At 44.7% G+C, this 25,000-nt stretch overlaps 1 protein-coding gene across 7 annotated transcripts in view; it reads left to right on the plus strand.

The window, feature by feature from the left end:
• Positions 1-25,000, plus strand: part of LOC310719362 (antigen WC1.1-like) — an 89,811-nt gene that overhangs the window by 42,234 nt on the left and 22,577 nt on the right. The gene's annotated exons all lie outside the window — the stretch shown is intronic.

Genomic DNA, 25,000 nt, shown 5'->3' on the forward strand with positions numbered 1-25,000 from the left:
AGAGGACGTGTGTGAGAACTATGATGATGCAGTTACTGCTGAAACAAACCCAAACATCATCACAGGTCAGGTTTTTTTTAAATATACAAATGAAAATAAAAGCTGGTGAGGGATTGTCTCTAGGTTATGTAACCCTAGTTCCCTGAGGGAATGAGACAATGCGTCGGAACGGTATGGGAAAGTGAGTCAATGCTACAAGCACTGCCAGCATCTCTAGGCAATTTATGTGCCAAAGAATATGGGGTCCTTCTCATAGACCTTGGGCGGGTCAGAGGAAAGACGCAAATTTGTCGAATCCCACATAATGCTGAGATAGGTTGTTCTCTGTAATGGAGAAAGCACACTCTTACTGGCATTCAGCTGAAACCCCAAAACCCAGACCGCTAACTGCTCTGAACGAGCCAACATCAACCAATGGTCGATATAGCTTAGGATGCGGATGTTCTAAAGTCTGAGGGAGACCAGTGCCGCATCAACACATTTTGTAAGGGTGCGGGGTGAGAGGGCATGGCCAAACGGAGAACCCGATACTGGTAAGCTTCAGCCCTTCCTTTAAGAAGGAAGGATGGATACATGAAAGTACGCATCCTTTAGATCTACCGTGACAAACCAGTCCTTGGATCTGATTTGAAACACGACCTGCTTAAGGGTCAGCATCCTGAACCTGAGTCTCATTAGTGAGAGTTTCAGCTGACGTAGATCAAAAATAGGATGCAACCCACCGGCTGTAAAACACAGACTCTCCTTTCTGATAGAGGAACCACCTCGATGGCCTTCTTCCTCAGGAGAGTGTTTACATCTCATTCCATGACCAGAGCCTGTTTGGGAAAGGAAGAACCCCGTCAAAACGGGGCGGACAAGACTCGAAATGAATTGAATAGCTTTGCTCTACAGTGGGCAGGACCCACTGAGACACATCTGGCAGAGCTTTTCAGGCTGCCAGGAAGTCTCTTAGGTGTATCAGTCTCTCAAGCTCTGGTGTGCCTAGAGCCGGGGCAGTAATCTGAAGCGACTCTATGTGTCAGGATCTTCTGGGCACACAGGGCGCACTCCCGGTTTCGTGGCGTGCAAGTTCTGCTGTGTCCACCGCTGACACCCAACGTTCCTTGTGCCACAGGATTTTCGTGCCTGTCCAGTATTTCCCTCCACCAGACCCACTCCATCCACCCAGGGCGGGTTGTGAGGCCATGTCTCTTCTCTCTGCCACCTCTTACTTCCAAGACATCAGACAAAACTGGGCCACCTGGAGACGGTAGTGGAGAGAGGGTACTGTCAGGATCTTCTGCACTGCCCTCCCTAGTTCTGTTCGCTGGTTTTTGGTTTTTCGATTGTTTGCCTGTGTTTTGACCCTGGCCTTTGCCTTTGCCTTTCTGCTGGCTCTATTGTTTGCCTGTGCCTTTTAATTAAAGCCTGTTTTCTCTGTACCCCTGTGTTTATCCTGCATTTGGGTCCACACCTATTTAGTCCCCACCACTGCTCACTGACACTAGCAGCCTTGAAGAATGCGACGAGTTCTCCTGGACCACTACGAGAACGGGTGGAGACCGAGGATGATGCTCGCTGGAGCTGGCTGTGCCCTGAAGCACATTCAGTGGCAGGGTTAATGGACCAGGTCCCTGAATGGGCCGGGGCAGGACAGGCACAGGATACATGTGGTGCAACGTGCCCCTTTATGGCCGGATCCCCAAAACATCCTATGTCAAGTCTTTTTCGCCATACCCTTTTTTTTTTTTTAAATGACAGTCCTCAGATCTGTCACTTAATGTGGCTTCGGCACAGAGCACCGATGGAAGATGGTGGGTTGAGGTTGGGGCTGCGCCCACCAAGTGGCTTGACTAAGGGGTGAGGTGGTAGGGAGAGAGGAAAGCACTCGTCCAGCTTACTAAATGGAGGGAATTTCTGCTCATGAGCCGGCCAAGTTATGTAGCTTGGCTACGGCGTGGGTCACAACCCCCGAAAATGTTTACTGATATTTTTTATTTATTAATTAATTTATTTTAACCATGAGGAGTGAGAGCACACCTCTTGAGGATTGCTTTTTGGGAGCGGATCTATGCGAGCAATATGTGTGCAGCACAATGAGCGCGGAACAATATATGCGCAGATCATGCACAGATTGTGCAGACAATTTGCATCAAATGTGTGCCAAATGAGCGCAGCCAGCTCCCACAGGAACCGATGTAGCTCCACCCCAACTCCATAGCTCCGCCTCCGCCTCCTTGGAGAGTGCCACTTGGGAGCGGAGAGAAGGCATTGACATACGAGCGCAGTTCTCACAGCCTGCTCTCTCAAAAACTGTCTAGCGTGCTCCACTCCCTGTATTTTCCTTTTTCCTTTTATTCTTTTTTTTTTTAATTAGCACATTGAATAGTTTCCTGTGTGTAAAAAGTGTAATTGTTGGTAAATTGGTATAAGAGGAATAAAAGACTTGGGGACGTGCAGTTAAAGTGAAATGATCAACGTTAGTGTGGTAACAGTAACTCAGCTTCATCACACCACCCTGTAACTCAGTATTTTACTATAACAGCAACACACACAGTCATTTATTACTTCTTCATTTCTTTCTTCACTACACACTCCAGAAGATGAAGATGATGATGATGATGTCATCAGTGAGGAACAGGATGTAGGAGAAACAGGAAGTAAGTGAGGTGTTTATTCTGCTAATGTACATGAGTGTAAAAGCAGTGAAGTTAAAGCGAGACTTTATTCTAGACCATATATAATCTAAAGATCAGCTTTGTGTTTTATAATCTCCATTCTGTCATTGAACAAGTGCAGCCATATTTATGAAACAGTTTAGAGAAGTTCTAGATTTCTGTCTCATTTCCTTCTCCATCTTCTACACATGTCCTGTGTTTATATGAAGAAAGCTGAATTGATAAAGATCCTTTTTTACACATGATGAAAAATATTCTGAAACACATTCCTACACGGTGCCTCATTGACTGGATTCTGAAGGTGTTCCATCACAATGACTACAATCCAAACCATCTATTCAAGAGCTCAATGTATTTCTTTTCCAGAATGTGATGAGGTGAAGGAGAAATCTCAGAAAAACAGGGACCATGTGACTGAGACACGCCACCAAAGGCCTTTTCTCAGGAAATTACATTTCAACTTTTACAAAGACAAAAAATGATTTGATTCTACTTCCAATAATGTCATGTTTTCTGAATGGTGTTGATTCTCCCCCTAGTTATTAGTAAATAGAGTAGTGAGAGTTCAATCCCCTTTCATATGACTTCATGCAAAATCTCCAGCTTTTCCTTTCCTACACTTTTAATGCTATAAGTCAACTTCAATATCACTGTCACACCACAACTCATTTATCACAACAATTCTATCATCAAAACTGCTCGGATTTTCATCTTCATGTTTTCCATTCATCAACTTCTTATTCAGTGTGTTTAGAAATGTGTTAGTGACTATAAACCACTTCACAACTAACAAAAAGCTTTTATTCCTTAAAACTATACTTTTTTATTCAGTTCAAACAAAGACACTTTTACATTTCTGTTCAATTCTGTGTTTTTAACTCCAAACTATAGAAATTAATTGGATTTCAGATTTCCTTTGTAAAATATTCACACTATGACATGCTAATTAGATTAGCCTGCTATATTGCAGTGTTTATTCGCTAGCTGGATATGCTGCAAGTCAGATCTAGTAGATGTCATTAGTGTAAATATATAAACAGTTTTTATAAAGTTTTCTTAGATTTACATTGGAGTTCCTCAGGTTTCATTCAGGATTCTCTCGTTTCTTTTCTTCTTCTCAGGACTTGGTTTTATAATCTCAGCTTTAATTCAATATTCTCACTTTTGTAATGAGTGAATGAAGGTTCATTTTAATATTAAATCCTATTAAACTATAGATTCAGGATTCAAGATGTTATTTGTCACAAACACAGTACAAGCAAATATACAACAAATAAGATTTTTTTAGCTTTCAGAATGAGAAAAAGTTTATATTTTATATTTTCATGCTTTAATTAGCTGTTTTTCATATTCTGTAACAATCATCTATTTTTATACATTGAATGAAATAAAAGTGCTTTGATTCTTTTCACTAGAATGTGATGATGTGTGTTTGAGTTGAGTGAGTGGATCTTGTAGTGATGAATCTGTGCTTAATGTCCTTCTAGAACATCTCAGGCAGTAACAAAGAAAAATATTTATCTACTGATCAGACGGTTATGAGTTCAAAACCCAGCACCAACGTGAACTCGACCCCGAACAATTCAGAACATCAAACACATACACACACACACACACACACACACACAAACACACACACATACACACACACTCACACACACACACACTCACACACACACACACACACACACACACACACACACACACACACACACACACACACACACAGGTATACAGTATGTGCAGGTGTCATGTTCAGGAGTCCACTTGGACGTCCACTTGTTGCAGTTGCTCATGCACTGTAAAATCTAATAGTTGTCATGACTTGAATAGATAAGTTACCAGTACTAATATGTACTACTTAATAGTTTTTATAAAGTAAGATGTAATTGCAGGGTAAAAAAGTACATTTTACTGTTTATTATGAGTGAAGTTAACATGTCTTAAGTCATGATCACTCGCTAATTTTATTTTGAGTAAATTTAATCAGGTTTAAGTTACTATCACAGCAGGGCTTCATTTGCTGTCACGTGCTAAGAGCGAGTATTTTCTAACGAACCCTAAAAGCAATCAGATCTGCGCATGTGCTGTAGAAGTCATTGGACGTCTCGCGCCGTGCCGACATTTTCACAATTCGAGGATCAAACAAATAATACCTGTGTGTGGATTTGTTCCTTCTACTTGTGTTATAGCTCTAACTATCATTTGTTTTATAATTACTTATCTAACAAACACTGCACAAATGGAGCTCTCTTCCGAAAGAGGGAGAAGAGAAAGACTGAGGGAGAAGAGAAAGACTGAGAGAGAAAAGAAAGACTGAGGGAGAAGAGAAAGACTGAGGGAGAAAAGAAAGACTGAGGGAGAAAAGAAAGACTGAGGGAGAAGAGAAAGACTGAGGGAGAAAAGAAAGACTGAGGGAGAAGAGAAAGACTGAGGGAGAAGAGAAAGACTGAGGGAGAAGAGAAAGACTGAGGGAGAAAAGAAAGACTGAGGGAGAAGAGAAAGATTGAGGGAGAAGAGAAAGACTGAGGGAGAAGAGAAAGACTGAGGGAGAAAAGAAAGACTGAGGGAGAAGAGAAAGACTGAGGGAGAAAAGAAAGACTGAGGGAGAAAAGAAAGACTGAGGGAGAAGAGAAAGACTGAGGGAGAAGAGAAAGACTTAGGGAGAAAAGAAAGACTGAGGGAGAAAAGAAAGACTGAGGGAGAAGAGAGGGAGAAAAGAAAGACTGAGGGAGAAAAGAAATACTGAGGGAGAAGAGAGGGAGAAAAGAAAGACTGAGGGAGAGGAGAAAGACTGAGGGAGAAAAGAAAGACTGAGGGAGAAGAGAAAGACTGAGGGAGAAGAGAAAGACTGAGGGAGAAAAGAAGACTGAGGGAGAAGAGAAAGACTGAGGGAGAAGAGAAAGACTGAGGGAGAAAAGAAAGACTGAGGGAGAAGAGAAAGACTGAGGGAGAAGAGAAAGACTGAGGGAGAAGAGAAAGACTGAGGGAGAAGAGAAAGACTGAGGGAGAAAAGAAGACTGAGGGAGAAGAGAAAGACTGAGGGAGAAGAGAAAGACTGAGGGAGAAGAGAAAGACTTCTCCTCTGTGTGCTGTGCAGGGCAGTGACTGTAAGAGTGGATGATTTTGAGAAGCTGATGACCTTCCAACCGTCTTGGTGAGTTTTTTCTCTTAGAAATGTTTTAAACTATTACTAAGCTAACACCGCTAATGCGGTCGCTAAGCTAGCGCTAGGCTAACGTGGTGTTAATACCTTTTTTCTCTTTTTTTCTGCCCTTTCTGTTCACAACTACACTGATTTTTGTTAAACATAGCGGGGGAAAATAACACTTTTTGTATGATGTAAAGTGAGAGAGATCCACAGAGCGAAGGTTAATGTTAACTAATCCTGAAACGCTTGAAACAATCGGTACCTCAGAATGTTCACTTGCATTTCTGCGGGACACGAGAGACCGGGTTTCAAATCCAAAAGTTTGGAGGGTATTATACATATCAAATAAACACTAAAAATTACTCTTAAAATAACCTATTGCAGATGCAGTGGACCTGTAAGCTGTGCATTTTTGCCACAGATAAAAGAGAAGAGTTGTTGGCTTGGCTTCATGGTATGTTGAACACTTGCGTGCTTATGAGTTGTGCTTCAGTGGGGCAGGGTCTCTCACATTCTCATTTTTCTGATCTAAATGATCCTTTCCACTTATCCTCCTATCAAATAAAGGACAATGTGTATGTGATACTGAAGCGTTATATATTATGCTGAATGATTGCATGTAAAATTGGCACTAAAGTCATGTCTGCTCTTTATAGGAACATGGGAAGCTTTAAACTAAGAGTTGTTGTAAATGAACAGGATATACATAAAGTCTCACTAGATGGGAGACCAGAAACAGTTGAAGAACTTAAGATAATAGTTAAAGAAAAATGCAAACTCGAGGATGATTTTTCTCTCATGTATGAAGATCCTGACTTTGATAATTCCCTCTGCAACCTTGATGATGTACAAGATTTGCCGCCTACAAAAGCTCCTGTCAAGGTCATACCATTGGTGACACTGACACTGATACCTACCTCTACCCCCAGTCTATCTCAAGTCTCCTCAGATGATACAGAGTCTTTGTGGACACCAAGCTCATCAACAAGACAAGGGAATTTTTTGACATTCCAAATTTTCCAGTTGATGTGGAATTCCAACTGAGACAGGCAAATCTTCTGTTTTTACGAGACTGTACTTACCTGAATGTGCCAAGAGACATGAAGCATGGTATTTTGGAGAAACTTGCTGAGGAGATCTACAAATGTGATGCCTATCCAAATGAAGAACGATTCCGTTCTGTGGCATTAGCACTCATAAAAAAACATCCCTGTCTGAGGGAACCAGGCTCACCAGATGGGTGCTCTGCCTCGAAGAACAGCTTGATGTACAAAATTGGAAACTATCGCACTAAACTGAGAAAAGCTGGATGTGCAGAAGTTGCAATAAACACAGGGATAAAGTGGCATCAAAAGGCCTCAAAAGACAAAAAATGTATGAGGTGAATTACTTACCTAACCTTTCTGAGGGCCAGAATGAAGATGGACTAGAGGCTGAAAGAAAGCTTCTGGTTGAAGAAATGAAAAAACGGAACCCCAGTGGAACTTTTATTGCTTCAAAGATGGATCAGACCTTCCCACTGCGGAGACGGGAGATTGTGGAGACCGAACCTCTAGTGAAAACCCTGAAGGAGCGGTGGCCTGCACTTTTTTCAGAAGGACAAATAAGAACTGACACACATAATTTTTTGTTTACACTAATAATAAATGCCAGTCTAGTCACATGTTTTTGTGTATTTGCTGTGCATTGCAGGTATATGCAGAGTTCAACAGGATTGCCACCACAAATCTAGAAAACGATTTTTTTGATGCATTGGACTGCTTCACACCACGCTTCGTCTATATCTTCAAGTCCAAGAAAGGAAGTGTTGGAGAAAAAATAGCTGAAATTGGAGATGACTTTTCTTTACTGGAAAAAAAATTTTTTTTAGATAAAACTCTTTTCATGTACACTTTTGTGTTCATATTGTAACGTTAAATATTGTATTATCCTGAACTTAATTTGTTCTTTCCATTAGAAGCCAGATGTGACAGCACTACGTACCCTTGTTCTCAGAGGCCTCCCAATACTACTTGGTGACGATCCGAGTAACTTCTACAACACTGCTTTTGTAAGTTCGTGCACAGTTACAGAAAAATAAGAATATGGAATGTGTCCCTGTGAGTTCAGTACTAGAAGGGAGCACAGTGGTGCATTGGGTAGTTCTGGTCACTCACAGCAAGAATGAACTGGGTTCGATCCAGCTTGCTGACAGGTGTGGAAGATTGGCAGCAGGAATCTTTTTATGTACAGTAAAAATGATCCATGGCCCATGTGTTGATGCAGGAAAATGCAGGTTTGTGTAAAATGATTCCACTGTTTGTTTTGTCGTGGCCAGGCTGTTGGATCTGTCTGGTCCAACAGGCAGGTCACACCAGAAAAACACAGGTGATAATCACAGCAATCAGGTGATGCTTCTGAGGAATGCTGCAGATGACAGCCGAAATGTAAAAAGTAACACATTTGTCAAACAAAAAGAAACTGTGAAATTAATGATAAACTAATGAACAAGACTTGAAGTCTGTGTAGGCAGGACAGATAGATAATATTTCACTGTTGTAATGGAGTTTTTGTGTCATACAGGATTCAAACGATAATGAGGGCTGGGCACAGGTGACTGTTGGCTTGCTGACTGTTATCAGTGAAGATGCACCTGTGTTTTCAAGTCATCTCCACTTAAACCCACTTTCAACTGCCATCATTCTGGAAGGAGGTATTGTGATGGACAATCTCACAAGCTTACCACAAGCATTTTGCCTTTTGTTTGGTCTGTCTTATGCTCTCCACCTTGAATATCCAAGGGCCATGAAAAACACGTTAAACTTTATCCAGAGAGTGATGCTTAGGCTGGGAGAGAACAAACTCCCCCCAAGACTCCAAACTCTAAAAAACCTCCTGTTGAGTAAGTGAAATGATTAAAGAGTTAGTTGAAGAGTTAGTGGAAGAGTGGTTGATATTGTTGCCATTGTTAAGTCATTGTTGCACTACTTAAATTTTTTGTTTTTGTTTTTGCTATAATTGTGTTGAAAGCAAAAAACACTCGCTGCAGATACATGGAGGTTTTTAAATGACTTATGCTCAGACGATTCTGTTCGTATAATTTATATTTAACAATTATTCTTGCAATTGTTTTTGCAATCCTGCTGCACACACAGCACTTTGTAACTGCAGGTGAAAGGTGACAATGGGTTCGGTTAAAAGCATCAGGAAAAGTGCATTTGATTGACTGAGTGATGGTTATGGCTATTAATGGTTTGGCACTATGTTGCTTATGTGTATGAGAGCAGTACCAGTTGCTATTGTCTGCTAAGTGATTATGGCACTTCTTTGAAACAAAAGTTTTTATTTTTACGTTTGTTACAGGCCACATTCCTGACTGTTTTAACAGATGCAAATGTTTTAAAGCTGTGGTGTGAAAATTAAAGGGTTGAGAAATAAACCTGTTATAACAGTATTGGGATTGTGTGTTGTGTGTTTTTACTTTATACCAATACTCCACTGTATAGGTATAAATTATAGTGAGTCGGCAGGCATTTGTTCATGTTTTAGATATAGACATTCCCTACAAAGTAGACCTTCACTACATGTCTAATTATTTATTACCAAATTTAATGTTTTACTGAATGTTATTATTTAAAGCTAAAACTAGGCCTTTATTTACTGTTGCATTAAAAGGGATATATTATAGTGCAGGGGTTTTGTTCACGAGTGAGGGAAGGGTGGAACGGGAGATTGACAGACGGATCGGTGCAGCTTCTGCAGTAATGCGGTCGATGTACCGGTCTGTCGTGGTGAAGAAGGAGCTGAGCCGCAAGGCGAAACTTTCGATTTACCGGTCAATCTACGTTCCTACTCTCACCTATGGTCATGAGCTCTGGGTCATGACCGAAAGGACAAGATCCCGGATACAGGCGGCCGAAATGTGCTTCCTCCGCAGGGTGGCTGGGCGATCCCTTAGAGATAGGGTGAGAAGCTTAGTCACTCGGGAGGAGCTCGGAGTAGATCCGCTGCTCCTCCACATCGAGAGGGGTCAGCTGAGGTGGCTCGGGCATCTGTTCCGGATGCCTCCTGGACGCCTTCCTGGGAAGGTGTTCCGGGCGCGTCCCACTGGGAGGAGACCCCGGGGAAGACCTAGGACACGCTGGAGAGACTATGTCTCCCGGCTGGCCTGGGAACGCCTTGGTGTCCCCCCGGAAGAGCTGGAAGAAGTGTCTAGGGAGAGGGAAGTCTGGGCATCTTTGCTTAGACTGCTGCCCCCGCGACCCGGCATCGGATAAGCGGGAGAAGATGGATGGATGGATGGATGGATGGATATTATAGTGCAGTTTGCATGCTTTTATGAAGTAAATCTGACTGCTCTTAAAGTAAATAAAACTAGAAAATCTCATATACAGGAAATTTGTGTCACATGATGATTAAGGAACGTGTCTGCAGCTTGGACATTAAGTTGTTGGCTGTGGGACTCCGATCATATTATCTGCCCAGGGAGTTTTCACATTTTCACATAATAAACAATTAAGTTGGGAAAACGTAACATTTTGATTTCTTCATTCAAGCGTTTCACTTCCTGTCATTGCGCATGCGCAGTCTAACCCTAGCATTGTGCACAGGGTTTCCCCTCATCAACTTCATTTTAGAAGGGGCTGGATGTTCTCTGATTCAGGTAAGCTTTTTTTAAGATTTATTCTCGAAAATAACCTAAATAAATTACACAAATCATCTTCTTCTTCTTTTGGCTGCTCCCATTAGGGGTCGCCACAGCGGATCATCCGTCTCCATACCCCCCTGTCCTCTACATCTGCCTCTTTCACACCAACTAACTGCATGTGTTCCCTCACCACATCCATGAACCTCCTCCTTGGCCTTCCTCTTTTCCTCCTACCTGGTGGCTCCATCTTCAGCATTTTTCTACCAATATAATTCATGTCCCTCCTCTGCACATGTCCAAACCATCTCAATCTCGCCTCCCTTACCTTGTCACCAAAACATCCTACATGCGCTGTCCCTCTAATAAACTCATTTCTAATTTTGTCCATCCTCGTCACTCCCAACGAAAACCTTAACATCTTCAGCTCTGCTACCTCCAGCTCCACCTCCTGTCTTTTACTCAATGCCACTGTCTCTAATCCATACAACATCGCAGGTCTCACCACAGTCCTATAAACTTTTTCTTTAATTCTTGCAGATACCCTACTATCACAAATCACTCCTGTCACTCTTCTCCACCCACTCCACCCCGCCTGCACTCTTTTCTTTACTTCTCTAACACACTCTCCATTACATTGCACTTTTGACCCCAGGTACCTGAACTCCTCCACCTTCTCCACCTCTTCTCCCTGCAACCGCATCACTCCACTGCCCTTCCTCTCATTCACACACATGTACTCTGTCTTACTCCTACTGACTTTCATTCCCCTTCTCTCAAGCGCATATCTCCACCTCTCCAGGCTCTTTTCAACCTGCTCTCTACTCTCACCACAAATCACAATATCATCTGCAAACATCATAGTCCAGGGAGACTCCTGTCTGACCTCGTCCGTCAACCTGTCCATCACCACTGCAAACAGGAAAGGGCTCAGGGCCGATCCTTGATGCAGTCCAACCCTCACCCTGAACAAGTCTGTCGTACCTACTGCACACTTCACTGCCATCACACTGTCCTCATACATGTCCTGCACCACCCTCACATACTTCTCTGACACACCTGATGTATGTCATCTGGTCCAACCGACTTTCCATTCTTCATCCTCTTAATCGCTGCTTTTACTTCCTCCTTACTAATCCTATCTACATCCTGCTTCACCAACTCCACATCCTCCAACCTTCTTTCTCTCTGATTTTCCTCATTCATCAGCTGCTCAAAATACTCCCTCCATCTTCTCAACACACTCTCCTCACTAGTCAACGCATTTCCCTCTCCATCCTTTATTGCTCTAATTTGCAGTACATCCTTCCCAGCTCGGTCCCTCTGCCTGGCCAATCAGTATAAATCCTTTTCTCCTTCCTTAGTGTCCAACCTCTTATACAGCTCCTCATATGCCTTTTCCTTGGCTTTCGCCACATCCCTTTTTACCTGCTGCTGCATCTCCTTGTACTCCCGCCTACTTTTCTCATCACTCTGTCGATCCCACTTCTGTTTTGCCAACCTCTTTCCCCTAATGCTCTCCTGCACTTCCTCATTCCACCACCATGTCTCCTTGTCTTGCTTTCTATTTCCAGATGTCACACCAAGTACTTTTCTAGCTGCCTCTCTCATCACTCCTGCAGTAGTTGCCCAATCATCCGGCACCTCTTCACCACCACCAAGCCCCTGTCTGACCTCTCCCCTGAACCTCACACTACACTTTTCCTCCTTCAGTTTCCACCATCTTATTCTTCTTTCAAACCTTACATTCCTTCTCTTCTTGATCGACTTCAAAACCATCCTACCGACCACCATCCGATGCTGTATAGCTACACTGTCCCCCGCCAACACCTTACAGTCTCCAATCTCCTTCAGGTTGCATCTCCTACACAGAACATAATCCACCTGTGTGCACCTTCCTCCACTCTTATACGTCACCCTATGATCCTCCTTCTTCTTAAAATACGTGTTCACCACTGCCATTTCCATCCTTTTAGCAAAATCTACCACCATCTGCCCTTCCACATTCCTCTCCTTAAAACCATACCTACCCATCACCTCCTCATCACCTCTGTTCCCTTCACCTACATGCCCATTAAAGTTTGCCCCAATCACCAATCGTTCTTTCCTAGGTACATTATCGACCACTTCATCTAATTCACTCCAGAATCTTTCCTTCTCCTCCATCTCACAGCCAACTTGTGGAGCATAGGCACTGATGACATTTATCATCATCCCTTCAACTTCCACCTTCACGATCATCACCCTATCAGAAACTCTCTTCACCTTCACTACACTCTTACTGTACTCTTCCTTCAGAATCACCCCTACACCATTTCTCTTCCCATCCACACCATGATAAAACAGTTTAAACCCACCTCCAATGTTCCTGGCTTTACTCCCTTTCCACTTGGTCTCCTGAACACACAGCATATCTACCTTTCTCCTCTCCATCATATCAGCTATCTCTCTCCCTTTACCCGTCATAGTACCAACATTTAAAGTACCAACCCGAACCTCTACTCTCCTACACTGCTCCTTTTCCTGCCGTCTCTGTAGACACCTTCCTCCTCTCCTTCTCCTCCTTCGGCCAACAGTAGCCAAATTTCCACCGGTACCCTGTCGGCTAACGATACCTGTGGTGGTCGTTGTTAACCCGGGCCTCGACCGATCCGGTATGAAATTCTCATTTGTGATCCGCATATTTGATTTGGCACATGTTTTACGCTGGATGCCCTTCCTAACGCAACCCTCCCCATTTACCCGGGCTTGGGACCGGCACTAAGAGTGCACTGGCTTGTGCCTCCCTAATGGCTGGGTTAGGTCTGTAGTTCTCCCTACTCGTTTTTTTAAAGTTCACCCTTTTTAACTTTAAACAAACTCATGATGACTAGTTAGATGTACCTCATCCGTCTCCAAAACCCCCTGTCCTCTACATCTGCCTCTTTCAAACAAACTACCTGCATGTCTTCCCTCACCACAACCATAAACCTCCTCCTTAGTCTTTCTCTTTTCCTCCTTCCTGGTGGCTCCATCCTCAGCATTCTCCTACTGATATACCCCATGTCCCTCCTCTGCACATGTCCAAACCTCAATCTTTCTTCCCTCACCTTGCCTCCAAAATGTCCTACCTGCGCTTTGTTTGTTTGTTTGTTTGTTTGTTTGTTTGTTTGTTTGTTTGTTTGTTTCTTTCTTTCTTTCTTTCTTTCTTTCTTTCTTTCTTTCTTTCTTTCTTTCTTTCTTTCTTTCGGCTTCTCCCATGAGGGGTCGCCATAGCGGACCATTCGCATGTTTGATTTGGCACATGTTTTTACGCTGGATGCCCTTCCTAACAAAACCCTCCACATTTATACGGGCTTGGGACCAGCACTAAGAGTGACCTGGCTTGTGCAACCCTAATGGCTGGGTTACATTGTCAATAAACTGGACTGGACTAAAAACAGTGCTCTATATAAAGAGCCAGAGCCACTGCTACTTTTTAAGGAGGCGTCCTTCAATATCTCCTGGACATTGCTAAGGATGTTTTGTCAGACTTTTGTAGCTAGTGCTCTCTTGTATGCTGTGGCTTGTTGGGGAATCAGGCTGCTCCACAAGTCCAGCGATGTTTTTGGGGAGGAGCTGGGACTCTCGGACATTAGTGAAGTCAAGTTTATTTCTATTGCGTTTTTTCACAATGGACAAGTGCTTTAAAGCAGCTTTACAGAATTTAAGAATGAAATTAAATGGTGTGTGTTATCCCTGATGATGAAGCCTGGGATGACTGTGGCAAGGAACACAAAGCCTCCATTTCCACACTCTGGCGGCCACCAGTGTTTGGAATGAGACAGCGCTGCTGGGAACATATCATATGGGGCTAAATGAGGAACTCCGGTTAGCAATGGCCACCTATGATGACACTCTGGGGCTGGAAGAGTCATCCAGAGATCCATTCGTGTCTCCCAGCACCTTATGGCCTGCAGGACCCCAGAGGCCGAACCAGCCCAAGCCTTGGCGGTGTCATCAGCTCCTGAACCCGAACCGATGCAGCTTGGATCACAGCGATTGTCTCAGCAGGAAAGGGAACGCCGGTGGGTGGCCAGAGCATGGCTCTACTGTGGAGAGAGGGGACATCATGTGGCCCAGTGTCCTGCTCGACCTCCTCGCCAGACGGTAAGTAACGTAAGATTCACCTCCGACATCTCTATCCTGTCTACGCTCACTGTCTCCTTAATAACCCCTGCTCTCTCTCTTTCGGCCGCCGCTCTAGTCGGGGAACTTCATCTCCTTAGACCGACTCCAGCTACGCCGGGAAAGGGGAACTCAGGAACTGGCTGTTCAGACCATCCAGGGACGGCCATTAGGAAAGGGCAGGATCAAGTACTGCACTCCACCCATCATCCTCCAGGTCGGGGTGCTACACTGTGAGGGGATAAAGCTTCTCATACTGGAAGATTTCACAGTGGACGTGATCCTGGGTCGTCCCTGGCTAGCCAAGCAATTCCCCAAATGCTCCTGGGACCAGTGCAACATCATGGAGTGAAGTTCCGCCTGCTGGCAGAGCTGTTTGCAACCACTCCCAACACCACTCCAGACCCCCATGAAACTGGTGCTCCCCAGCCTGTTCGGGTGGAGATCCCGCAGGAATATCAGGACTTCACTGACATCTTTAGCAAGGAGGCTGCTAACCAGTTACCCCCACACCGGCAGTGGGACTGTGCCATCGACCTGATGCCGGGGGCAACGCTACCTAAAGGTTGGATTTATTCCCTGTCAGCCCCGGAACACCGAGCTATGAAGGGTTATATCCAACAGGCCCTCCAACAGGGCTTCATCACCCCGTCGTCTTCTCCGGCTGCCTCCAGTTTCCTTTTTGTGGAGAAGAAGGATGGTGGATTGCGGCCATGAATCGATTACAGGAGCCTGAATGCACAGATCTCCCCGCTTCTGTATCCTTTCCCACTGGTCCTGGTTTCCCTGGAGGACTTACGAGAGGCCCGCATCTTTACCAAGTTGGATCTCAGGAGCGCGTACAATCTAGTGTGCATACGCCAGGGGGACGAGTGGAAGATGGCGTTCATTACCCCCTATATATATTTGGGTATCACCAGCATAACAATGGAAGCTAATTCCATGCCTTCTAATAATATTTCTCAAGGGAAGCATTTATATTGTGAAAAGCAGGGGTCATAAAACTGAACCTTGTGGCAAACCATAATTTACCAGCATTAACCTGGATAGCTTTCCATTTAAGTCTACAAAATGGTAACGATCAGACAGGTAGGATTTAAACCAGCTTAATGCCTGTCCCTGAATGCCGATATCATTTTGTAAGTGATCTAGGAGGAGATCATGATTTATAGTGTTAAATGCAGCACTAACATCTAGTAAAACTAACAGCGAGATGAAGACTTGGTCTGAAGCTAAAAACAGGTCATTAGTGATTTTAACTAGGGCAGTTTCTGTGCTATGATGGAGCCTGAAACCTGACTGAAACTCTTCAAAGATATTGTTCTCTTGCAAGTGGGAACATAACTGGGCAGCGACAATCTTTTCTAAAATCTTAGACATAAATGGGAGATTTGAAATTAGTCTGTAATTCGATATCATGTTTGGATACAGATTAGGTTTCTTAATGAGGGGCTTAATAAACCCAGCCATTAGGGGGGCACAAGCCAGTGTACTCTTAGTGCCGGTCCCAAGCCCGGGTAAATGGGGAGGGTTGCGTTAGGAAGGGCATCCAGCGTAAAACATGTGCCAAATCAAATATGCGGATCACAAATGAGAATTTCATACCGGATCGGTCGAGGCCCGGGTTAACAACGACCGCCACAGGTATCGTTAGCCGACAGGGTACCGGTGGAAATTGGGCTACTGTTGGCCGAAGGAGGAGAAGGAGAGGAGGAAGGCGTCTACAGAGACGGCAGGAAAAGGAGCAGTGTAGGAGAGTAGAGGTTCGGGTTGGTACTTTAAATGTTGGTACTATGACGGGTAAAGGGAGAGAGATAGCTGATATGATGGAGAGGAGAAAGGTAGATGTGTTGTGTGTTCAGGAGACCAAGTGGAAAGGGAGTAAGGCCAGGAACATTGGAGGTGGGTTTAAACTGTTTTATCATGGTGTGGATGGGAAGAGAAATGGTGTAGGGGTGATTCTGAAGGAAGAGTACAGTAAGAGTGTAGTGGAGGTGAAGAGAGTTTCTGATAGGGTGATGATCGTGAAGGTGGAAGTTGAAGGGATGATGATAAATGTCATCAGTGCCTATGCTCCACAAGTTGGCTGTGAGATGGAGGAGAAGGAAAGATTCTGGAGTGAATTAGATGAAGTGGTAGATGGTGTACCTAGGAAAGAACGATTGGTGATTGGGGCAGACTTTAATGGGCATGTAGGTGAAGGGAACAGAGGTGATGAGGAGGTGATGGGTAGGTATGGTTTTAAGGAGAGGAATGTGGAAGGGCAGATGGTGGTAGATTTTGCTAAAAGGATGGAAATGGCAGTGGTGAACACGTATTTTAAGAAGAAGGAGGATCATAGGGTGACGTATAAGAGCGGAGGAAGGTGCACACAGGTGGATTATCTTCTGTGTAGGAGATGCAACCTGAAGGAGATTGGAGACTGTAAGGTGTTGGCGGGGGACAGTGTAGCTAGACAGCATCGAATGGTGGTCTGTAGGATGGTTTTGGAGGCGAAGAAGAAGAGGAGGAAAGTAAGGTTTGAAAGAAGAATAAGATGGTGGAAACTGAAGGAGGAAGAGTGTAGTGTGAGGTTCAGGGAAGAGGTCAGACAGGGGCTTGGTGGTGGTGAAGAGGTGCCGGATGATTGGGCAACTACCGCAGGAGTGATGAGGGAGGCAGCTAGAAAAGTACTTGGTGTGACATCTGGAAATAGAAAGCAAGACAAGGAGACGTGGTGGTGGAATGAGGAAGTGCAGGAGAGCATTAGGGGAAAGAGATTGGCAAAACAGAAGTGGGATCGACAGAGTGATGAGAAAAGTAGGCAGGAGTACAAGGAGATGCGACAGCAGGTTAAAAGGGATGTGGCGAAAGCCAAGGAAAAGGCATATGAGGAACTGTATAAGAGGTTGGACACTAAGGAAGGAGAAAAGGATTTATACCGATTGGCCAAGCAGAGGGACCGAGCTGGGAAGGATGTACTGCAAGTTAGAGCAATAAAGGATGGAGAGGGAAATGTGTTGACTAGTGAGGAGAGTGTGTTGAGAAGATGGAGGGAGTATTTTGAGCAGCTGATGAATGAGGAAAATCAGAGAGAGAGAAGGTTGGAGGATGTGGAGTTGGTGAAGCAGGATGTAGATAGGATTAGTAAGGAGGAAGTGAGAGCAGCGATTAAGAGGATGAAGAATGGAAAGTCGGTTGGACCAGATGACATACCGGTAGAAGCGTGGAGATGTTTAGGAGAGATGGCAGTGGAGTTTTTAACCAGATTGTTTAACAGGATTCTGGAAGGGGAGAGGATGCCTGAGGAATGGAGAAGGAGTGTGCTGGTACCGATCTTTAAGCATAAGGGAGATGTGCAAACCTGCAGTAACTACAGGGGAATTAAGTTGATCAGTCACACCATGAAGTTATGGGAAAGAGTAGTGGAAGCCAGGCTGAGAGAAGAGGTGACCATCTGTGAGCAACAGTATGGTTTCATGCCGAGGAAGAGCACCACAGATGCCTTATTTGCTTTGAGGATGTTGATGGAGAAGTATAGAGAAGGACAGAAGGAGCTGCATTGTGTATTTGTGGATTTAGAGAAAGCGTACGACAGGGTGCCGAGAGAGGAGTTGTGGTATTGTATGAGGAAGTCAGGTGTGTCAGAGAAGTATTTGAGGGTGGTGCAGGACATGTATGAGGACAGTGTGACGGCAGTAAAGTGTGCAGTAGGTACGACAGACTGGTTCAGGGTGAAGGTTGGACTACATCAAGGATCGGCCCTGAGCCCTTTCCTGTTTGCAGTGGTGATGGACAGGTTGACGGACGAGGTCAGACAGGAGTCTCCCTGGACTATGATGTTTGCAGATGATATTGTGATTTGTGGTGAGAGTAGAGAGCAGGTTGAGAAGAGCCTGGAGAGGTGGAGATATGCGCTTGAGAGAAGGGGAATGAAAGTCAGTAGGAGTAAGACAGAGTACATGTGTGTGAATGAGAGGGAGGGCAGTGGAGTGATGCGGTTGCAGGGTGAAGAGGTGAAGAAGGTGGAGGAGTTCAGGTACCTGGGGTCAACAGTGCAAAGTAATGGAGAGTGTGTTAGGGAAGTAAAGAAAAGAGTGCAGGCAGGGTGGAGTGGGTGGAGAAGAGTGACAGGAGTGATTTGTGATAGAAGAGTATCTGCAAGAATGAAAGGGAAAGTTTATAGGACTGTGGTGAGACCTGCGATGTTGTATGGATTAGAGACAGTGGCATTGAGTAAAAGACAGGAGGTGGAGCTGGAGGTAGCAGAGCTGAAGATGTTGAGGTTTTCGTTGGGAGTGACGAGGATGGACAAGATTAGAAATGAGTTTATTAGAGGGACAGCACATGTAGGATGTTGTGGTGACAAGGTGAGGGAGGCGAGATTGAGATGGTTTGGACATGTGCAGAGAAGGGACATGAATTATATTGGTAGAAAAATGCTGAAGATGGAGCCACCAGGTAGGAGGAAAAGAGGAAGGCCAAGGAGGAGGTTCATGGATGTGGTGAGGGAAGACATGCAGGTAGTTGGTGTAAAAGAGGCAGATATAGAGGACAGGGTGGTATGGAGACGGATGATCCGCTGTGGCGACCCCTAATGGGAGCAGCCGAAAGAAAAAGAAGAAGAAGAAGAAGAAGAAGAATGAGGGGCTTAATAACTGCTAAATTGAGGGGTTCAGGGACATGACCTAACGATAGTGAATAGTTATAATAATATTGAGAGGAGGTTCACCAGCTGTATGTAACACTTCCTTCAATAGATTAGTTGGAATGGGATCTAACTGACATGTTGTTGATTAAGCTTTGGTTATAACATCATACAGCTCTTCCTGTCCTGTACATGTAAATCAGTGTAGTTGTGGAGTTGTAGGTGAGAGTGTGTCAGGAGACGCTGTCAGAGGTTGGACCGCCACAATTGTTTTTCTAATACTATCAATCTTTTTAGTGAAGAAATTCATAAAGTCCTCACTACTAAACTGTGATGGGACACATTTTTCAGATACCTGATTTGTAGTTAGTTTAGCTACTGTACTAAAAAGGAACCTGGGATTGTTTGGGTTGTTTTCTATGAGTTTGCTCAGGTGTTCAGCTTTAGCAGCTTTTAGCGCCTGTCTGTAGCTAAACATATTGTCTTTATACGCAATTCTAAATACCTCCAATTTAGTTTTCCTTCATTTTCTTTACAGACTACAGGCTGTTTTCTTGAGGGCATGAGTATAATTATTATACCAAGGTGCAGGTGCTTGTTCTCTAACCTTTTTTAACCGAACGGTGTCTAATGTGCTAGTGAGGATAAGGTCTATGTTGTTAGACATTTTATCAAGATTATTAGCAGTTATGGGTAAAAGGTTCTATGCTGCTCCTTTCCTCCACCATCCAGACCCCCAGCTCCCATTTGTGGTGGAGGTGGACGCATCGTCCACAGGCGTAGGGGCCACCCTCTCCAGCAGTCGGGGGGAATCCACCTCGACTCCAACCCTGCACTTATTTCTCAAAAAAGGTTGTCCTCGGCTGAACAGAACTACAACATCGGTAACAGAGAGCTCCTTGCCATCAAGCTGGCCCTGGAAGATTGGAGACATTGGCTGGAGGGGGCCATGCATCCATTTACTGTCATCACGGATCACAAAAACCTCCAGTATCTCCCTGAGGCCAAGAGGCTGAACCCCCGGCAAGCACGATGGGCTCTCTTCTTTACCCGGTTTCTTTTCAGTATCAGGCCAGGGTCAAAAAATGGAAAGGTCGATGCGCTCTCTCAAGTCTGTGGTCCTGAGGAACCCACCGAGCCGGTGCCCATTCTGCCTCCTATGCTCATTCTGAGTCCGATCGTATGGGAGTTGGATGAGGGGACCTGCGTGGCCAGGCGGGGTGAACCCGTGCCCCCTGGTTGTCCGGACGACCATACTGACATTCCCCTGGAGTGTTGACCAACCTTACTAAGCGCAATACACAAAGTCCCCGTCTCAGGACACCCTGGCAGAAGGCAGACCCTGCACCTGGCTCGGAGGCGATTCTGGTGGCCAGGGATGAGCAGGACAGTGGCGGAATTCCTCCAGGGCTGCAACAACTGTGTCATCTCGAAGACCCCCCAGCAATTACCCGTGGGCAAACTCATCCCTTTGCCTACTCCCCAGTGACACATGGGCATCGACTTTGTGACAGACTTACCACGGTCGGAAGGCTTTACCTGTGTTTTGGTGGTCGTGGACCGGTTCTCCAAGGCCTGCCGCCTCGTCTCTCTTCGAGACCTCCCCATAGCCCTAAAAACCGCAGAAGTTCTCTTTCAGCATGTCTTCCACAACTTTGGTCTCTCGGAGGAGATGGTGTCTGACAGGAGCTCCCAGAGTCACAGTCAATCTGTCATCCGGTTACCACCCTTAATCTAACTGTCAAACCGAGCGGAAGATACAAGAACTGGAGAGGTACTTAAGTACTTATTGCCATAAGAACCAGGTAGAGTGGAGCTGGTTTCTGCCCTGGGCTGAATACGCGCAGAATTTATTGCGCCAGGACACCACTGGACTCACGCCATTCCAATGCATGTTAGGGTTTCAACCCCTGCTGTTTCCATGGTCCGATGAACCTTCCCATGTGCCCGCAGTGGACCACTGGTTCCAGGAGAGTGTCAGGACGTGGGAGGCCGCACACACCCAACTGCGCAGAGCTTTGAGAGAGACCCGGTGACATGCGGATGCACGGAGGTTGGAGGCCCCATAATACAGGACCGGGGACTTGGTCTGGTTGTCCACCAAAGATCTCCGGCTGCGGCTCCCCTGCTGGAAGCTGAGCCCCCTGTACATTGGGCCCTTAAGGATCGAGCGGCAAATCAACAAGGTGGCTTATCGGCTGGTACTCCCCCCGCGGTATCAAATTCACCCCACGTTCCACGTGTTGCTCCTTAAGCCATACACCCCATCGACCACTCAACGCCCCGATGTGGCTGCAGGGCCCCGTCCGCCGGAAGTATTTGACCAGCCCTTGGTCTACTCGGTGTGGGAGGTGCTGGATTCTCTTCGTAGGGGTAGGGGCTAGGAGTACCTAGTGGACTGGGAGTGCTACGGCCCCGAGGAACGGTCATGGGTGTTGAGACAGACCGTACTGGATCCAGCACTCCTGGAGGAGTTTTACGCTGCCTATCTGCTTCATCCTGCGCCCCGGGGTCGGGCCCGGTTCAGGGTGTCGGGAGCCGCCCCTGGGGGAGGGGGTACTGTCAGGAATACACCAGCAACACCTTCACCAAACCCACCTATCACTCCAAGTAGCTCTTCATCCTACTCACCACCTGCACCTGGCACTCATCAACCACCACCCTATATAACCTCTGTTCCACCACGTCGGACTACCCAAGCTATAGATATCCTGTTCTGTGTTGGATTACTGTTGTTTGCTGGACTTTATCTGTTCTACAAACTCTCTGTTCTTTGCATTCACCAGGTTTAGTCACACCTGGAGTTTCTGTTTGGTTTTCTGCCCTTTGCATTTTTGCTTTTCATTAAAACCTTCATTTGTTGCACTTTGGTTTCCGGCACGTTCTTCCGCCTGACAGTAAGAAGCAGTAGTTTGTAGTCGATTTAAAACTTAACAGGTAGCCAGTGTAGGGATGAGAAGATTTGATTTATATGATCATATTTTCTCGACTTTGTGAGAACTCTGGCTGCTGCATTCTGGACAAACTGTAGCTTGTTTCTTATTGATGCAGGACATCCACCTAGTAATGCATTACAGTAGTCCAGTCTGGAGGTCATAAACGCATAGATGAACTTCTCTGCATCAGATATAAACAACATGTTTCTTAGCTTAACAATATTTCTAAGGTTGAAGAAGCTGTTTTTGTAATATGGTTGATATGATTTTTAAAAGACAAGTTGCTCCAAAATAACTCCCAGGTCTTTTACTGTTCAACAAGTAGTTACAGAACATTCTTCTAAATGCAGGTTGAAATGCTGGTGCTTCTGTGTACCGGTTTTTGGGCCAATGAGCAAAATCTCTGTCTTATCAGAATTTAGTAATAAAAAGTTATGAGTCATCCAGTCTTTTAATTCTTTAACACACTTAGTTATCCGAGTCAACTGAAATGTTTCGTCTGGTTTTGATGAGATATATAGCTAGCTGCCATCAGCATAACAGTGGAAGCTAATCCCATGCCTTCTAATAATATTTCCTAAGGGAAGCATGTATATTGTGAAAAGTAGGGGTCCTAGAACTGCACCTTGTGGCACCCCATAATTTACTTGCATTAACCTGGATAGTTTGTCTTTTAAATCTACAAAATAGTAACGATAAGACAGGTAGGAGCTCTCATTACTCATTGCACTATAGACCACTGTCCACAGGTGGTCTTAGAGAGGTGTGGGGGATCTCGAGATGCCAGTTAGTCCAGACCAGCACCCAAGAGACCATTCTGGAAACGGCTTAAATACATGCTGACTAATGAGGAATAAGTGGAGAAAAAGAAATGAGAAAGAAAAAGAATAAATAAATAAAACCAAAATAGTCATATAGTGACCTCTAGAGGGGAACAAAAAAAAATCCTGACAGACACAACACATTGATTCATATAACACAAGATGATGCTGCACGACTGATCTCTGTTTTTACTTCTTTTTCTTTTTAAATTAACATTTATTTATTTGTATATTTTTTTACTGTGACACTGGATTTTACAGTGAAAATAAACATTTTATACTATTTGATTCTATTCCTCACACATGAACACAAATTTACACATAAACACATTTAGCTGGTTAGATGGAATGTCTCATATTCAGAGTTAAACACATGATGAGGACTTCATAGTGAAATGATTGTAACATGCCACATAAAAACTATTCAGGTGTGTCTTTATTATTACTAATAACATTACAGATTATAGGGTTTATTTTTATCTCTTCTATAATTACTCATATTTGTAAGTTTGCAATATGATCAGCTGTAATAATAATAATAATAATAATAATAATAATAATAATAAAAATAATCTAGAAGTGGTGTAACAGCGCCCTCAGAAGGTCTGTAAAGTGAAAAACACATTTTACTGAACAGAAATCTCAGTTTGGAAGCTTTACTGCCCCCTTGTGGCTGCAGAAACTTGAATGTTATTAATAAATATATAAATCATGAACTACTTCCTGTGGGCTCACCACCTGCAGGAGGGACCGTAAGGGATGGTGCTGTGAGGATTGGGCAGCAGTCGAAGGCGGGAGACTGCTTAGACTGCTGCCCCCGCGACCCGGATTACGGATAAGCGGGAGAAAATGAATGAATGAATAAATCATGAACTAATCTTTAATTTTTTTGAATTATTAATGTTGATAATCATGAAATGCAGACTAAATGTGTGTGTATTCAAAAAAATATATCTAATTTGAAGTGACACGGAAAGAATTCTTAAATTCAGTCAACATTTTCTAATATTTCTTACATTTATTAGATAATAAAATGTAAACTTCTAGAAAAAGACTTGAAACAGTATAAATTATGTTATAATAATAAAATAATATGTTAATGACAATTATTAGGGGTTTCTGTGTGTGTGTGTGTGTGTGTGTGTGTGTGTGTGTGTGTGTGTGTGTGTGTGTGTGTGTGTGTGTGTATAGTGTCAGTGTGCTGCAGTGGTTTATCAGTGTGTGAAGGGAGGTGGAGATCTGTTCATCACTCTCACGCCTCAGAGACAGGAGGTGGAGATCTGTTCATCACTCTCACACCTCAGAGACGGGAGGTGGAGATCTGTTCATCACTCTCACTCCTCAGAGACGGGAGGTGGAGATCTGTTCATCACTCTCACACCTCAGAGACGGGAGGTGGAGATCTGTTCATCACTCTCACGCCTCAGAGACAGGAGGTGGAGATCTGTTCATCACTCTCACACCTCAGAGACGGGAGGTGGAGATCTGTTCATCACTCTCACTCCTCAGAGACGGGAGGTGGAGATCTGTTCATCACTCTCACACCTCAGAGACGGGAGGTGGAGATCTGTTCATCACTCTCACTCCTCAGAGACGGGAGGTGGAGATCTGTTCATCACTCTCACACCTCAGAGACGGGAGGTGGAGATCTGTTCATCGCTCTCACTCCTCAGAGACGGGAGGTGGAGATCTGTTCATCACTCCCACGCCTCAGAGACGGGAGGTGGAGATCTGTTCATCACTCTCACACCTCAGAGACGGGAGGTGGAGATCTGTTCATCACTCTCACGTCTCAGAGACGGGAGGTGGAGATCTGTTCATCACTCTCACTCCTCAGAGACGGGAGGTGGAGATCTGTTCATCACTCTCACGCCTCAGAGACGGGAGGTGGAGATCTGTTCATCACTCTCACGCCTCAGAGACGGGAGGTGGAGCTCTGTTCATCACTCCCACGCCTCAGAGACGGGAGGTGGAGCTCTGTTCATCACTCTCACGCCTCAGAGACGGGAGGTGGAGATCTGTTCATCACTCTCAC

The sequence above is a fragment of the Silurus aristotelis genome, assembly GCF_946808225.1.
Source record: "Silurus aristotelis genome assembly, chromosome: 24".
Classification (NCBI taxonomy): Eukaryota; Metazoa; Chordata; class Actinopteri; order Siluriformes; family Siluridae; genus Silurus; species Silurus aristotelis.